The 11,520-nt window shown below is 37.6% G+C and overlaps 1 pseudogene; it reads left to right on the top strand.

Annotated features, from left to right (window-relative positions):
* The first annotated feature begins 8,718 nt into the window (after positions 1-8,718).
* On the top strand, positions 8,719-11,282 carry LOC118834553 (annotated as a pseudogene).
* Positions 11,283-11,520: the final 238 nt, after the last annotated feature.

The raw sequence follows: 11,520 nt of genomic DNA, 5'->3' as shown, positions 1-11,520 counted from the left end.
AACACAAGAATCAAGAGAAGCATGAAAAGGTAAACAAGAAAGAGAAATCATAAGGGACTTACTAAAGTTGAACTGTTTTGTTTACATTCCTACATGGAAAGATGATGTGTATGATTCAGGAGACCTCAGTATTAGGGTAGCTGAAGGGAGTATTCATATATATATATATATATATATATATATATGTTTATGTATGTATATGTACATGTGTGTATGTATGTATATATATACATATATATATATTGAGAGAGAGAGAGAAAGAGAGAGAGAGAGAGGGCACAGGGTGAGGTGAAGATGAAGGGAAGATATCTTAAAGAAATAAAATCAAATTAAGGGATGAGAGAGGAATATATTGAGAGAGGGAGATAGGGAGAGATAGAATGGGGTGGATTATCTCGCATAAAGGTGGCAAGAGGAAGCAGTTCTGTGGGAAGAGGGGAGAGGGTAGGTGAGGGGGGAATGAGTGAATCTTGCTCTCATCAAATTTGGCCTGAGGAGGGAATACCATACATACTCAATTGGGTATCTTACCCCACAGGAAAGAAGAGGGAAGAAGATATAAAAGGGGGGGGATGGTGGAAGGGAGGGCAGATGGGAGTGGAGGTAATCAAAAACAAACACTTTGGAAAGGGGACAGGGTCAAGGGAGAAAATTCAATAAAGGGGGATAGCTTTTTTGATGTCAGAAATCAGATTTGAAATGGAAATTTATGAAAGCAATATGGAATTTTTCCCAGACTTGGTTGGTTTGGTTGGATTGTTGTCCTTGGGTCTCAAAGGGTACCAAAATGACATCACTATGTTAGAGTCAAGTTACAATGCATCCAACTGATCAGATCAGTATGAACTCAGAATGCTCTACCACACATAGTGTGGCAGAAATAGTCCATGTGAACATTTAGAATAGATTTTCCAAATTTCCTCATGTTGTGTTTCTTTTGAGCTATTTCAATTCTGCTTTGTTCATAGAGCACAGCACCTTCTCTGATGAGGACATGCCATGCTGGGCAATCCTATGTCAGTGTCTCCCATGTCAAACATTCAATTCCAAAGTTCTTAAGAGTGACCTTGAGAATGTCCTTGTCTCACCTCTTCTAACCAATATGTGAGTGTTTGACCCATATGGGTTCAACATAAAATAGTCTTTTTGGCAAGTGTAGGTTTGGCATTTGAACAACATGGCCAGTCCATTGGCATTGCAGTCTCTGAAACAGTGCGAATGCTTGGCAGCTTAGTTTGAGAAATGACCTCAGTGTCTGGTATCTTATCCTGTCACGTGATCTTCAGAATCTCCGTAAGATAATTCAAATGGAAGTGATTCAGTTTCCTGGCATGGCATTGGTATACTTTCTAGGCTTTATAGACATGTAACAAGGTAAGTACAATGTTTCTGTAGGCCATCAGTTTGGCAGTCTAATATCTCTTCTCTCCCATGCTTTCCTTTGGAACCTCCCAAACACTGAACTAGCTCTGGAAATGTGGGCATCAACCTCATTATCAATGTGTACATCCTGGGAAAGTATACTGCCAAGGTAAGTGAATTTATCCACAGCATTCAAACTTATCCATTTGCTAATGTGACAAAAAAAAGAAAAATGATAAATGTTGGAGAGGATGTGGGAAAATTGGGATGCTAATGCACTGCTGGTGGAGTTATGAATTGATTCAACTATTCCGGAGAGCAATTTGGAACTGTGCCCAAAGGGCAAACAAACTGTGCATAGTGACGTTTGATCCAGTAATACCACCACTAGGTCTATATCCCAAAGAGATCATAAAAAAGGGAAAGGACCTACATGTGCAAAAATATTTATAGCAGCCCTATTTCTGGTGGCAAAGCACAGGAAATTGAGGGGATGCCCATCAATTAGGGAACGGTTGAACAAACTATCGTGTATGAATGTAATGGAATAGTATTGTGCAATAAGAAATGATGAACATGCAGATTTCAGGAAAAGAAAAACATGCAAAACCTTGTATGAATTGATGCAAAGTGAAATGAGTAGAACTAGCAAAACATTGTGCACAGTATCATGAACATTGTGCGATGATCAACTATTAATCACTCAACTCTTCTCAGCAACACAATGATCCGAGACAAGTACAAAGGACTCACAAAAGAACAAACTATCCACATTCAGAAAAGAACTAAATGACTCTCAATGCAGATAGAAGCATATTTTTTTTCACTTATTTAATTATTTTCTATGTTTTTTTTCGTTTTGATCCATTTCTTCTTTCACACCTATGACTAATATGGAACAATGTTTTATATGATATCACATGTATAACCTATATCTAATTTTGGAAGAGGCGAAGGTAGGGAGCAAGGAAGACAATTTCGGAGCTCAAAATCTTGTAAAAGTGAATGCTAAAAAATTTTTGTTGACATATAATTTGGGGGAAACCAAAATACTATTAGAAATAAAATTTCCTCGAAACATTTTATCCCATTTAAAAAATAATAAAGTTCTCTGGAGGGGGAAATTAGGAGAACCCATGCAACTTTCTGCCTTTTCTCCACTCTTTTGAATCCAACCCCCCTTTTTATTTTAAAAATATTTTTCTCTTTTAAATCTCTCCTTTATTTGACACTTTCTAACCCATTGAGAAGAAATACTATACCCATTTTACATAAGAAATGATGCAAAGCATATTTCTACATTAGCCATGTTGCAAAAACAAGAGGCAAGAAACATAAAGATGGCCAAAAAAACTATGATTTAATCTCCACTCTGAGTTCATTAGCTCTCTCTCTGGAGGTGGATAGCATTTTTTTAATCGTTGGTCCTTTAGAATTCTCATGGATTATTGTATTGGTCAGAGTAGCTAAGTTTTTCACTATTAATTGTCTTTATAATATTGTCGTTTCTGTGTATACTCTTCTAGCTCTGCTCACTTCACTTTAGGATGATATGGTTTTTATTTAATACTTTCTGAACATTTTTAGGCTTTCTTTCAGATTTTTTTGATGAGAAAATTAATTGGAAACAGAAATATCCTTTGACATTTAACTTCTTTATTTTCTTTTGGTGATAAATGATGCTTCCATCTTCAAAGATTATGTGTACAAGCTAATGGACTCGAGCATGACAACGATTACTGCACTTGAAAATCAGCAACAGTAGGATTCATTTAACTAGAATGTGACTGCTATTGGATTTTCAGTACTATGAAGTACCTAAAATTTTTAATTTTGTAGTATCTTAGTTATTGAGCAATTTAGTAAACATGGACTGGAAAAGTAGTTCTTTTGGTAAGCTTCCTGTGCTTCAAAAACTATTCTGCTCTTGTCTCTGAACCTTGCAATTTTGGAACAAGAATGAGAACTGAAAAGAGTGGACTATGGAAGGAGATCTCATTCTATGATCAGTTAAAAATTCACTAGTAAGGAAAATTATATTATCAAAACTGGCAGCATATATTTTGATGACATGTACTTTGTATCTCTTTTTTTGTCAGTTAATCAATCAAAACTGTCTATTATATATGCATGGAACTACACTTCTCAGAACTGAAATAATTTTCTCCCCTCTCTGCATGTTCCCAGGTAAAGGCACTACCAGAATTTAGCTCACAAAATGGTAATTCAAATTAAGTATGATTTGTATTCAGCAGTTAAATCCCAGTGCCTTGCAAAGGAGGGGCTTAATAAATGTTTGTTGAACTAGATATTCAAGTACCCCTGAATTCAAATGTTACCCTTTCTTCAGAGATGAGTATAAGAAAATTACTATTGTGATATTTAAAATAGCCTATCTCTCACCACACTAAGTCTTGTAAAAGCTATTTAAATGAATGCTCATTTCACTGACCTGACATAAATTATGAATTCTACCTATGCACACAGCAAGTGATGATCTGGAAACACCTTAAGCAGTTTAACATTGAGATGACCCAGTAATAGTGTCATTTCCCTTTAATGATAACTCTGGGATTAATTCTAAAGTGTTTTATACACAGAAGAGTCATTTCTCTAGAGCAATTTATCTACCTCTGGAGAGATCACAAATGAGATGAAATGATCTAGAAATTGCCTACCTTGATGAAGGTAAAAGGGGACCCCAAGTCTCTGTGGAATCATGTGCCCCTAAGTATTGTTATATGTATATCAAAATGTACCATGCATTTGTCATAGTAGAAAATGGAAATTACATTGCCAAAATCCTAGCTTTTCATCTACAGGAAAGTTCTACAATTTATTCATAGATAAAAATTTCACATTGACTATGACAGACAAGTTGTGTTCATTCACCCAGCAAGAGGAAATTTATCTTAGTTGTAACTCAATAAATCCAAAAGCTTTCTTAGGCCTGTAAAAATTGCCAAATTCCTCAACTTCCTGACAGGCTTTCTTTAATGAGATACAATTAATAGAGGATGTGGAATGAATCTGTAGCATAATAGAATATGTTAGAGAGAATGACTAGAAGAGGAAATTGAAGAGAAGAGGGATGGCAAGGAGACTGGAAAGTGAAGAAGAGTGAGTAATTGTAGAGAAAGCAGCAAGAAGCAAGAAAATGAGCCAAGGAAGGGGCTTTAAGCAAGAATTTTATGACAAAAGCTTCATCCGTCTTCAAGACAAGGCTTCTTATTGGAATACATTGGATAGCTATGGGTTTTCTCTGTATAATTCATTATCTGGACCAGGGCTGTCCAACCTTAGGTTATCTTAGGGCCGCATTAAAATAAAATAATTATTTAAGGGCCGCACCCAGAATAAAAAATACAGTGCACTAATAGAAAGTGGGAGAGCACATGCCATCAATACGACAGGTGAAAGTGTGAAGCACGAAAGCAAATTCAAAACAACAAAGTGACAACACAGTAGTATAAAGGTAGGTGTATATTGACTAGTCTGCATTGTATAGACAGAATGCATTCCACAGACAGATTGAAAATTATGTGCAATATGTTCCGACCGTAGTCCTGCTTAAAAACACCAAAGAAAATTAACATAAACAAGATTATTTATTAGTGACAGAATTAACAAATCTAATACACTTTCCATGCAAATTATTATTTTACTTTTTTCACTTCTGAAAATTAAAATCCAGGGGTGGGCTGCATAAAATTGCACTGCGGGCTGCATGCAGCCCATGGGTCATATTTTAGACAGCCCTGATCTAGACCTCTGGACACAGCTATGAATCTGCTTGTTCTTCCTGTTGGGCAAAGTTCCATGCTTCTAGTGGAGAGATGTGGAAGGGTAATGGAACAAATTGCAAGATTCCCATGCTGGGTAAGATTGTATTTTGCATTAGGTGACTGCTTGGGATGTAATGCATGGTATGGAACCAGCAAGACATAGTGAATCTGGTTGAATTTACTATCTCACCATGTATAGGATACATCCTTCCTTTTGGACCCTGCACTGGTTATGCTACATGACAATGTCAAACACCTTTGTAAAGCATATAGCTCTCTGTTTTGTGCCTTACTTGATATGGATAATCAGGGAATCATTGACCCAGATTTTTTCTGTTCTTGCTTCTACCAAAGAATTTTGAATGATTTTGACCGATGTAGGAGAGATACCTGTTAGGATAAAGCCTTAAAGTGGTATCTACTAGCTTAATCTTATCCAGTGCTTGGTTATAGTTTAAAACATTAAGCACAGGGAGGTCTTCTTTTCTTTGTATATTTCCATAAATTTTGTGCTAGTAAAGATTAAGTTTCCTGGAGAGTTTTCAATTAATTTTTCAAGTATTTATTAAGAGCCTAGGATATATAAAATACTGTGGTAGGACCTGGGAATACAAGAAGATGGGGAGGGGAGGGAAGGGAAAGCAGTATTTACCCCAAAGGGGCTCATGTTCTACTTGGAGATTGCAACATCCAAACAAAAGCTTTTATTATAGAGGGCTGAGACCTGAACTTTCCAGGCAACTCTCCATTCTCCATAAGTGTCTCTTTTTGGTTTCCACTCCAAAGAACATCGTGCCCCCACACAGAGTATCCTTTGTTACCCCATCTTTTCCAGCTTCCTTTCACATATAGTTTCCCTCATTCAATTGTAAGTTCCATGAGGGCAGAAACATTATTTTTCTTATTTATAAACCCAGTACTTAGCAGTGTGCCTGGCAAATGGTACATACTTAATAAATGTTTATTGAATTGAATTAAAACAGAACAAAATATAATGCAATTTGAGAAGGAAACAAAAGCTTGAAGACTGCAGTAATCAAGAAATGTCTTTGATAGGAGATGGTACCTAACCTTTAAGAAAACTAAGGATCCTAGAGTTAGAGTCAAAGGTCAGAAGGATATGTTTTCCAGGAACGTAGGATAGTCTGATCAACAGAGAAATGTGGAAGAAGTCATGTTAAGTTCTGAGGAACAGCAAGTAAGCTAGTTTGGTTAAAATGGAGATGTATACATGACCATAATATGAAATATCAGCAAAAGTAGGCTGGAGCCCTAGTGTAGAGCATTTTATTTTTCAAGCTAAGAAATCGTAGTTTGTCTCAGGATTACTGAATATTCTTAAACATAGAAGCAATATGGTTGTACAGTGCTTTTGAAAAGATATTTTAGGGCAGAGCCAAGATGGCAGAGTGAAAGCAGGGATGCAGTTGAGCTCTCTCACAAATTCTTTCAGACACCTCTGAAAAAGTGAATCTGAACAAATTTGAGAGTGGTAGAATCCACTGGGAAACAGAGTATGGCAGATATCAAGCCTTGAAGAGTCCAGAAAGTTGATGGAAAGGATCTGTTGCACTGGGCTGGGAAAGCACAGAGTGTGTGGGTCTACATCCAACCATACCAGAGTGAGAGCAGTCCTGGTAGTCTGAATCACCAACACCAGTGGTGATTACTGAACCTCTCAGCTCAGGACTCCAACAGAACTGGATGAGAGAAGCACAGGGCCTATGGCAGCAGGAGTAGCTACTCTGGGGGCTATCAGCCCACAGACTAAAGGTTTGAAACTCACCTACCTGAACTTCCAGGAGCCATGATGATGGAGTAAACCGTAAGTGCTCTCATTGCCCCCCTCCTTGTTGACATTGAAAAACCCATGACACTTCTCAGGAAATGAGGACTCTGGCTTGGGAGAAGCAGATTTTTCAGGAAGAAGAATCTTATTCTCTTTTAATCCATTTTCTTTTGTGGACTAAAAATACCAAAATGGATACCTAAACCCTTAAAAGAGATATAATCTAAACTCAGGGAGTTAGTTTTGTGAATGAGTAAAGAAAACAGTTGATTAAAGTTATTGGTACCTGACAATTGTTAAATTTTGAAACATGGTCAATTGATAAATGGTCTAACTATAACTTGATGAAAATCATCTCAATGTGGTTTATGGAATATAAGTGGTCATATCAAAGTCATCAGTGTACAGCAATAAGCCTTTGAAGGTCACCCAGTGCTAACAGCAATAGTGAAGAGAAGGGAATATTTTCTATTAGTATAAAAATAAATTCTTTAGAACAAAGAATTAGCCTCAACCTTCTTGTAAAGTTAACCAAATTTTCAATTAACATGTGTCATGTTAAAAAAAAAGAATTGGAGGGGGCGCAGCTAGGTAGCGTAGTAAGTAGAGCACCAGCCCTGGAGTCAGGAGTACTTGAGTTCAAATCTGTCCTCAGACACTTGACACACTTACTAGCTGTGTGACCTTGGGCAAGTCACTTAACCCCAATTGCCCTGCCTTCCCCCTCCAAAAAAAGTAAAAAAAAAAAAAAAAGAATTGTGGGGATGAAAAAATAGCAAGACCAAGAATTTTTTACTGGCATATGAGGTTTAAAGAAAGCAGGGAAGAAGTTAGTGGTGGTACATGAATTAGTTGTCTAATCACCAGTGAAGATCACAGAATCCAGGAATTCTAGAATTGGAAAGGACCTTAGAGGCTGCCTAATCCAACTCCTTCTGTCCAGTAGAAAAAAATCTCCTTTATGGTATCCCTAAGTGGTCATGTGACTGCTGTTTGAACACATCTAGTGACTCAACTCACTTTACAAGGCAGTCCATTCCATTGGAGCGTAGTTCTAGGTAGCGAGTACAGTTCTTTTGTGAGCTGAACTCTGCTTCTTGGTAACACCTATAACATTCCAGATACTGTGTGATCAGCACAGATTAAACTAAGATCATGCGGTTCTGAAAGGGTCTGAAATTTAGTTCATTCACATAGTCATTGAAAGAATGATGGATGAAAAGTTAAATTTAGATAAAGATGGATTTACTCTGAAAAAACAAACAAACATGAAGAATGCTTCTGGGAAATACATGATACATTTTGCAGACTTGGTATTTGATCTTTCAAGGAAAGTTATATAAAATAGAAGTGTCTGTTGAACACAGAGAGCTAACAAAAGTTGCTGTGTGAGTCAAACACTATTAAATATGTTAACTATTTAAGGCTAGTAATATACTGTTGCACCTTAGTAACCTGAAATAACATACGTACCTGAAAGTGTCTGACGCTACCTAGGGGCCAAAAGCACTTTATAGAGCTCCAAAGGTATCTAACTTTAATCATTAAGTTTATATAATGGCACATATATAAAAACAGTGATATGTAACTTCAATGTGTGTTAGATGCCTTTTGAAAGTATGTGAAGTCTCTAGCAATCATAATAAAATTTATGATATCTCTATGAACCTCAAGAATTTGGCATGAAAAATTATAAGAATTTCATTTCCAGGTTTTTAGCCTGGTACTAAAACTATGAAGGGTGCACAAACTACCTCCCCAGAGAAAGACTTGTCCTACTTTTGTCCCTTGAATCTCATGAACATAATAGAAGATAGCAACCTATATGAACTGAAATACGACTTTTCTCGTGAACTCTACAGATTGTCTACACACTCTGCTTTCCCAGTCAATGTTCTAATATTAGAAAGGAGTCTTGTTCGGGCTGGATTTTATCACACTGGTGTGAACTACAGAATTAAATGTTTCTTTTGTGGCTTACTGCTGGATAATCAGAAACAAGGAGACAGTGTTATTGATGAACATAAACAGCTATATCCTAGCTGTAACTTTATTCAGAATTGGATTACAGTTAACAATCTAGGATCTTCCTCTCAGTCTGCATTTTCTTTTTCAGAGATGAATAATGTCACATGTTCATTATCCCCCAGTTCAGAACAGAGTAGACATTTCAGTGGTTCTTATTCCAGTTTTCCATTGGAGCCAGTGACTTACAGGGTAGTTGATGACTTATCCCCTTTGAATATCAGCCCCTGCTCTTATTCAATGAGTACTGAAGATGCCAGAATTCTTATTTACCAGACACGGCCACTGACATTTATGTCACCATCAGATCTGGCAGAAGTTGTCTTTTACTACATAGGACCTGGAGATGTGGTAGCTTGCTTTGCCTGTGGTGGGAAACTAAGTAATTGGGATCCAAAAGATGATGCCATGTCAGAACATTGGAGACATTTTCCTAACTGTCCTTTCCTGGGAAATCAAATCCAAGAAACATCAAGGTCCAGTGCTTCTAATCTGAGCATGCAAAGTCATGCAGCCTGTTTGAAAACCTTTGTGACCTGGCCACCTCAAATTCTAGTTCATCCAGAACAGCTTGCAAGTGTTGGCTTTCATTATATGGGTTGTGGTGATGATGTATAGTATGAAGGCAGAATTCATGATTTCAAAGAAAATCATATATATGCCTGAATGGTTTGGAACCACACAATATAAGGAATTCTCTAAGTAGAAGGCAGAAGAATTAAAGCATTTATTCAAGCTCCAAAGTAGCAGACCCATGAACCAGTGTCCCCAATTCAATATCCTGGCCATTATTCCAGGCCCAGTAAGTCCGCCTCACAAGAGTAACCAGGAGGTTACAGAAAAACTGGATGACATTAAACCAAATCATATCCGTGCTTCCCTCACTCTGGTAAGAAGATTACCCACTGGCATCAAGCCCTTGCTCAGCACTCTCTGGTCCACACTTGGGTCAGCCCTGCTACCGGCAGCGCCTACTGCTTCAGTTCCTTCTGTTTCGGCTTCTGCTGTCGCTGTTGCTGTTGATGCCACTATTGATGCCACTGTCGATGCTGATGTTGATGCTGCGGTTGATGCCACTGACTCTGACATGTCTCAATCTCCAAGCTGTGTTCTCTCCTTTTACAGTTTCAGAAATCATCAAGCATCATCTGAGTGACCAAAACTTGAGCTCCTACGATTGGCTCTGGTCTTAGCACCTCCCCTTAGGACCCTGGGAGCTTCACACCCACATCAGCTTAGCACCTAGTAATTAGGGGTTTGGGGAAAACTTAGGAACAAAGATCTAATCAGACCTTCCTTAGTTGGCCCCACTCCCTTAGTGGGCCCCACCTGGGGCCCCACCTTAAGCCTATTCAAATGGACTGGAAAGAGCTTCTTATGTACTGATTGCCTTAACATTATGTCAAACATTTTTGCTGTGATGGTGGACTGAGGTGTTGGGAATCAGGAGATGATCCTTGGGTGGAGCATGCCAAATGGTTTCCAAGGTGTGAGTACTTGATTGCAATGAAAGGACAACAATTCATCAATCAAACTCAGGCTTGTTATCCTCATCTTCTTGAACAGCTGCTATCTATATCAGATACTCCAGTGGATGAAAGTGCTGAGTTACCAAGAGAAAACCATTTAGAAGATGCAGTCATAATACATCTGTGGTCAAAGTGGCTTTGGAAATGGGCTTTCATAGAAGGCTATTAAAACAAACAGGTCAGAGTAAAATCTTAACAACCAGAGAAAATTATAAGATAAGTCAGTGATCTTGTATCAGATTTACGTAAGGCAGAAGATGAAACAAAGGAAGAGGAGAAAGAAAAACAAACTGAGGAAACAGATGACTTATCATTAATTCAGAAGAATAGCATGGCTCTGATTCAACATTTGACCCATGTGCTTCCTGTTCTGGATAGCCTATTGACTGCCACTGCAATCAGTGAACAAGAATATTTTGTTATTAAACAAAAAGCACAGATATCTTTGCAAGTCAGAGAGCTGATTGATACCATTTTAATTAAATGAAATGTTGCAGCCAACATATTCAAAAAATGTCTCAGAGATTTTGACCCACTCTTACATGAGAATTTATTTGTGGAAAGAGTATGAAGTATATTCCAGCAGCAGATGATTCAGACTTGTCAGTAGAAGAACAGTTGAGGTGATTATAAGAAGAAAGAACGTGTAAATTTTGTATAGACAAAGAAGTATCAGTTGTCTTTATCCCTTGTGGACATCTAGCATTTTGAAAAGAATGCATACCTTCGATAAGAAAATGCCCTATTTGTAGAAGTACAATCAAGAGTACAATTCATACATTTCTTTCATAAAGAAAAATCAATAATCTTCCAAACTTTTGTAGCTAAGGAATTTGAAATGTTTTCTTAAGCCTTCAGAAGTAAAGATTATTATTATTTGTACATGAAAAAAAGAAAAAGAAAAACCCAGAGAATATTGCCACAGGAAAAAATCCTGGAATAGTGGAACCAGAAGCAGGAGTACAGTAGTCTTTTAGCTTGGGAAGCTAGGGAGATATGCCCCTCTTCTGGTGGCTGAAGGGGACCAGTA

Source organism: Trichosurus vulpecula, chromosome 1 (genome assembly GCF_011100635.1).
Source record: "Trichosurus vulpecula isolate mTriVul1 chromosome 1, mTriVul1.pri, whole genome shotgun sequence".
Classification (NCBI taxonomy): domain Eukaryota; kingdom Metazoa; phylum Chordata; class Mammalia; order Diprotodontia; family Phalangeridae; genus Trichosurus; species Trichosurus vulpecula.
This window is presented reverse-complemented; position numbering and strand designations above follow the sequence as displayed.